Below are 6,441 nucleotides of genomic sequence, written 5' to 3'. Positions count from 1 at the left end.
GAAACCTGTAAAAGGATAGAAACCCTTGTAAATTAAAATAAACCCATTAGTAATTCCTTCTTTCCCCCAAAGGAAAGGATGTTAGATAAATGGCTCCAGATAAATATTTTTATAAAAGATGTGACTTTTTGATCATTATTTAAAAATCTCTAATATGACCCCAAAATATTTACCGAAATACACTGCATTTGCAGTGATTTACCTTGACTTATTCTAATTGAGGTAATTCACCTCCACTAATGTAGTTTTTCTGCCTTCAGATTGGATGTCTCAGCTCTGTCATAAAGGCTGATGCAGAACTCCTGCGGACCTTTCACATTGGAGCCATGACAGCTGAGGTAGATTTGAAGTAAAGGCCTGCATTAGTTAGAGTTCTCTAGAGAAACGGAATCAACAGGAAATATCCGTAAATATAAAACGTATAAAAGTGTTTCACGTAACTGTGGGAACATAGAGTCTAAAATCTGTAGGGCATGCTGTGAAGCTGACGAACCTGATGGAGGGTCTGGATGAACTCCAAAAGACAGGCTCACTGGCTGAAGGAGAAAGAGAGCCCGTCTCTTCTGAATCTTCCTTAAAAGGCTTCCAGTGATTAGATTAAGCATCACTCATTGCAGAAGACACTTCCCTTGGCTGATTACAAATGGAATCAGCTGTGGAAGCAGCCAACGTGATCATGATTTAATTCTATGAAATGTCCTCATAGCAACAGGCAGGCTAACATCCGCTCAACCAGACAAACAGATACCACCACCTGGCCAACTTGACACATGAACCTGATCATTACAAGGCCTCTGAAGGTTTTGCTAAGTACAGGGACCCTGCTTGATCTAAGGAGAGCCAACTCCCTCTCTTGTTGTTACTGGATATATTTGGGCATTATGCAGTGACCAATGAACAGTTTTGCTTTTAATATTCAGCCCCAGAATTCACCAGACTCAGCAGTAGCAGTAGACTTAAGCCAAAATGAGAGGTCAGTTACACAGGTCTCTTATGTCTCCTCCATCCCTTGTCTTTAGCTGCACTTCCTTCGCTGTCAGTGCTTTCTTCTTGTCTTCTCCATCTTCTCTCAATCCCCACCCTCTGCTGAACTTTTCCCCTTGAGAGCGACATAGCACCATTAGAAAAATATGTCCCCTCTAGGACATTAAGTTGTCTGATGTAAAAAGGTGAGACAAGAGAATAAAATGGATTAGAAAAGACCTAAACAAATATAATCATTATAATAATAAGATTAGTGATTGTGACTCTCATCTCATCAAGCGCTCACCATGTGCCAAACAGTAGGCAAAATTCTATGTACATTATTTCACTGAATCCTTACAATATAAATATTATTGTCTAAATTTTACTGGCAATTGAAGCTCCCACTCATGTTAAAAAATTGCCCAGGATCAAATAACTAGAAAGTGGCAGAGTCAAGATTTTACTCTATGTCAGCTTGTTTCCAAAGTCAATGTAAAGTTGAAAAGATCATTCAAGGTCAGTGAATACTTTTCTACAAAATGCATTCATCCTCCATCCAGGTGATCAACCAACCCCTGAATAATTTGAGGTCCCTGCTTTCAAGGCATTTGTTCTGTTATTAATGATAAGAGAAAGAATATCTGCTAGTTGTGTTGTGCTTGCTATGTGCCAGTCATGGTCCTCAGTCCAGATCATGATGCAGTGGTTACAATTATGGGCTCTGGGGTTAGATTGCCTGGTTTGCATCCTTATTCCACCATCATGAAAGCTGCACCCTTCATACCTCGGTTATCATCTCAGTTTTCTCAATTACGAAGTGAGGACAATGAAATTCTCTATAATATAAAGAATTAGATAGGTAATATATTTATAAATCTTGACTACAATTATGAGGCATTCAATTACGTTAACTAGATTGTTAGTTGTTTTCATTGTTGTTGTATGTAAACTAATCATTTGCAAATATTAAAGTTGATCCTCATAGTGTTTCTATGAATTATGCACTGCAGTCATTATTATTTTATTAACAAAAAAGATGAGGCGCAGAGAGGTTATATAATTTGCCAAAAGATGCAGAGCATGTGGTGGCCAGGATTCCAGCCAGGTATTAGTCCTACCTTCTCAGCAGCTCTTCTATACTGATCCACTGTTAGACAATACTAATTGTTAGAAAACACATTTCTGTTTTAAGCCAAATCACTTGATTTAGTTTCAGTTATTAATAAGGTTACACACATATTGAGTCCTGGGAATTCTCTTTCTCTCTCCTCCTATCTAGTACTCTATATCCCTTCTCATCTACTGACACCCCAATGATCCTGCTTCAATCCTTTTTGTCACAAATAATTTGTTAAAGATTTCTGAGCAAAATGTACAAAACAAATATATGTAACCTAAAGCAAGAAAACAACAGAAATCTCATAACATTTTGAGCAATAGCATGTCTTAAATTTAACAAGCACAGATATACCCAGGGATCAATACCTTCCTTATGATGGAAAATGGTAATCCAGAGGAAACACATTCAACCTATACATTTCCCAGCCAATTCTTCACCTCCAGGACGGGTGTACATGTGCAGATTTCACTTGTCCCAGGAAGGCCTCCGGCTTATCACTCCAAGTTATCCTACAATCGCAACTCACTAAGATTCTCTTCCAAGGATCTGCAACTTTAGAGAAATTATGTGTCTGTTGCAAATTTGTATCATAGCAACACACACATTTTAAATAAATAAATGGTTTTCCAAATAACTTTATTCACTAAGGAGAGATTTCAGATTCTTGTCTCTCAATCTCAATAGCACTTTATGTTCTGTTTTTCCTGTGCTGAATCTAAAAACCATACAAACTTTCTTTCCTCTCTGTAAATTATTATCACAAGTGGAAAATGCTTTGGTTTTCTGGGGATGATAAAACATTGTTTGTTAAAATTCTCCAGAGTTATTAGAGAAACCGTGTCAGGGATAAGAGCTTGATTTAAAAGGTTGAATCTTTTTCAGTTGTCATTTCCAAATCCCCCATTAGAACCAATTCACTCATAGCTTGAACATTACTTTCAAGGATTTTTCAGTTTAGTGGGTATAGATAGAGAATGGGACAGCAGGATGAAAAAATGATAAAGGTAGAATGTTAATTGATTTTTACACATGTAACTATGAGAGAAACTGTGAAGCTGAACCAAAGAAATAAGGCAAAATCCCAAGTAACCTATATTGGAATGCCATATATCTCTATTCTCACTCAACTCATCCTACCCTCCAACTACCCTTCATGGTGTCTGGTAAGTAAATCCAACAGGGGCCACAGACTCCTACAAAATACTGAACATTCTCACCTCAGCCCGAATAGACTTGAACTTTACTATTCAGACAGATCACGGTATTCCTTCGTATGTAATTAAGAGAAAATTTGGCTCATCTTTCAACCTCCTGAAATGCTCTCTAATGTAGAAAACCTTCCTTGACCTTCCTTAACCCCTCCTACTTGAGAGTTATATACACTGTCTTCTGAGTTATTATAGCACTTTGTGTATCTCCCTATCATAAGCCACATTTATTTTTCTGCATGCTTGGAAAAATAAGTGTGAGCTTCTGAAGAAAGAGGCTATGTTTTAGGTTTCCTTTATCTCCACTGCCTTGTCAGTGCTGTTTCAAGGGTGTTTGTTAAATGGTGGCTGGTTGGCTGGATGAATCAAATTATAGGACCTAATAGTAGAAATTTTGGCATCACTACCTTTAAGTATCACTAAGTACACATTAATTAATTAATTAATTAAGGAGACGATTAAATACAGTGGATAGAGCAATTGGCTTTGAAGCAAGTAGATTTGGGTTTTTATATCTACCCGATTACTTACTTGCTTTTTTGTATTGCTAGGATTGATTAACTTGCTATACTATCAGCTAGCTATCTCCTTCATAAATTGCATCTAATAAAGCTTACTTCAAATGATTTTTATGAATATTAAATAAGGTTATGTATATAATCTGTTCAATTATCAAAGTTCACTAAATGGTAGTTATTGTTATTTATAAACCTAACCAAGAATACCTCTACATTTTAAAACATTTTTCTTTGAATAAAAATAAGAGAACACCTCCCAACACACAAAAATCACACATACACATTCTATTCTTAAGACTAACTTTCAAACCAATACGCGATTTATCACACAAAAGCACACACATATAAATGCACATTTATGTAACACAACAATCACGAGTACGAAATACTGTTATCCTTCGAAAAATACCAATTTTGATCTAGCACTCTTACTTGCTTGTGGAAAGCATTTAGAGGAATAATAATAATAATAATTACAATATTTACATAGCAGTTGCTCTCTGCCAGGTGCTGCTTTAAGAACTTTATATATTTAAGTTAATCAGCACAACAAATCTTGTTGCAGGTGTGCACTATTAGTATCCACATTTAACAGATGTGGAAGATGAAGTGTAGAGTGATTAAGTAACTGGCTCAAGCACATACAGCTAAAAAATTACAGGAGAGTTACATAAATTCACTAGGGTGGAACTGATATGAACTTACCTCAGTTTGAAACAGATGACTGAACAAGAGCTATTTGATATTTGTAGATTAGAATATCCCCAACTTTATCAACCTATACATCCTGGAAAGGAAGAATTTTCTGCTATCCCATGATATTCATCAGAAGAACAGAAGTTCTTCAGATTCTACCCAAGTGAATAGTGCCTTTCTATAGCTTTCGATCTAAAATTGAAGGATTCCCAGGCAAGGTAAGTGTCATGCAGTGATATTCAATGTACATATCCAGTTTGCCATTTTGGATATGGATCTTGTAACACCCAGTATGTGGTTTGCCCCTGAAGTGGTAATGCAGAAATATCTGGAGCATGTAAGTTCTCTAGAGGCCACGTCAGCCCTGTCATCCTATAAGCTAATAACTAATCCTTCATATTTTCATTCTGGTTGATCTGCATAATGCTTATTTCCTTGAAAACACCATTTGTTGGTCTTTGACCACAGACAGTTATGGAGTAATCACTAAAAATGAAAAATTTATATATACCAACTTGTTTGTTTTATATATGGAACAGGTATGCTATAAATGAATACCGATTCCAAAATGTCTTCTGCCACCTAAATAATATATATATATTCACTACAGAAGATTTATAGTGAACCAAACCTACTCACAGTTGTGACAGTATTCAATGTTGCATATCAAGTCAAAGATTATGAAGAAAGTCCATGAAAAGATGTGAGAATGAGAAACTACTGACAGTGGTTTCTTCTATTTTAGAATCACCAAGAGAATTGGAAAAAGGAAGGTTCCTGGGCATTGGGCCCAGAGATTCTGATTATGTTTGTCTTAAGGGGGGGGGGTCTCAGGAGTTTGCATAACAAGTCTTCCTGGTGATTCTGGTGAGAGTGATTTATGAGCCATATCTGGGCAAACAAACATTGCACTTGAGGGCATCTCTTATTGCTTCATAATTAATACTATTTTTAAATGCTTCATAAACTGTAAAGAACTACAGAAATTATCTCTTGACCCTTTGTCATTACCGCAGATCCTAACATACACAGATATTTTTATACCAGAAACTGGAAGACAATTTGCTTCAAACACATCTTAGTTTATAATAGAATACTCCATTATGTCCAAGAGATTTTTCAGTTCTCGTAGCTTTAAAGGTGCCATCAGGAAAGCAAATTTGCCCTTTTTTCTACTATATTAAAAATATTCATTCCCTGTCAGATATTTCCCCTGCCTTGGTTAGGGGGGCAGGTAGGCAAAATGCTGTCCAGGTCCTGTGGGTTCTGTGATTTCTGACTGCTGTTAAAGAATTTATTAGACTCAGTAGGACCACTTATTCCTGGTAATTAATTGGTGACTCTTCTAATATCAATCTCATTGTTGTGTTAAAGCCATTGCAGCACACTAAAGATGGAATAAAAGGAATTTGAGACAAAATAAAACAGATATTACTAAGAGCAGTGGAAGGGTTCATGTGCATAGGCTTTGTCCATTGGTCTGAAAATCTTAGATGATTCATGACTGACAAAGGAAAAAAATGACTAAACAAGGAAGTGCTCTGAATTTGAAATGAGCACAAGAGTCCTCACCATCATCATCATCATCATTGTCACCATCATCATCATTGTTATCATCATCATCATCATCATCACCGTCATCTTCATCATCATCATCGTTGTCATCCTCCTCCTCAGTATCATCGTCATCATCATCATCATCATCATCATTGTCAAAGCCATCAATATTGCTCTCAACAAATTTAATTACTAGGCTTTGTCCTTCAGCCTGTTCGGTAAGTGGTTTCTGGTTATTTGTTCTTTAGTCAGATTCTATGAAATTTTATTTTCTCTATGAAATAGTCTGATTTAAAATTTGGCATTGCACAATAGGGAAAAAACCTTAACATTGGCTTCCTTGATTCAAATATTGTCTCCAAAGTTCTCATTATTT

General features: G+C 36.2%; 1 long non-coding RNA gene across 1 annotated transcript; it reads left to right on the top strand.

The window, feature by feature from the left end:
* Window positions 1–258: 258 nt before the first annotated feature.
* LOC143658031 (uncharacterized) lies at window positions 259–6,090 on the top strand. The gene is made up of 3 exons (XR_013163082.1): window positions 259–338; window positions 4,565–4,726; window positions 5,883–6,090. It is a non-coding gene; the product is annotated as an uncharacterized LOC143658031 (long non-coding RNA).
* The last annotated feature ends 351 nt before the right edge of the window (window positions 6,091–6,441 follow it).

This window comes from Tamandua tetradactyla, chromosome 15 (assembly GCF_023851605.1).
Source record: "Tamandua tetradactyla isolate mTamTet1 chromosome 15, mTamTet1.pri, whole genome shotgun sequence".
In the NCBI taxonomy this organism is placed as follows: domain Eukaryota; kingdom Metazoa; phylum Chordata; class Mammalia; order Pilosa; family Myrmecophagidae; genus Tamandua; species Tamandua tetradactyla.
Note: the sequence above shows the minus strand (reverse complement) of the source record. Positions and strands in the feature narration are given on the sequence as shown.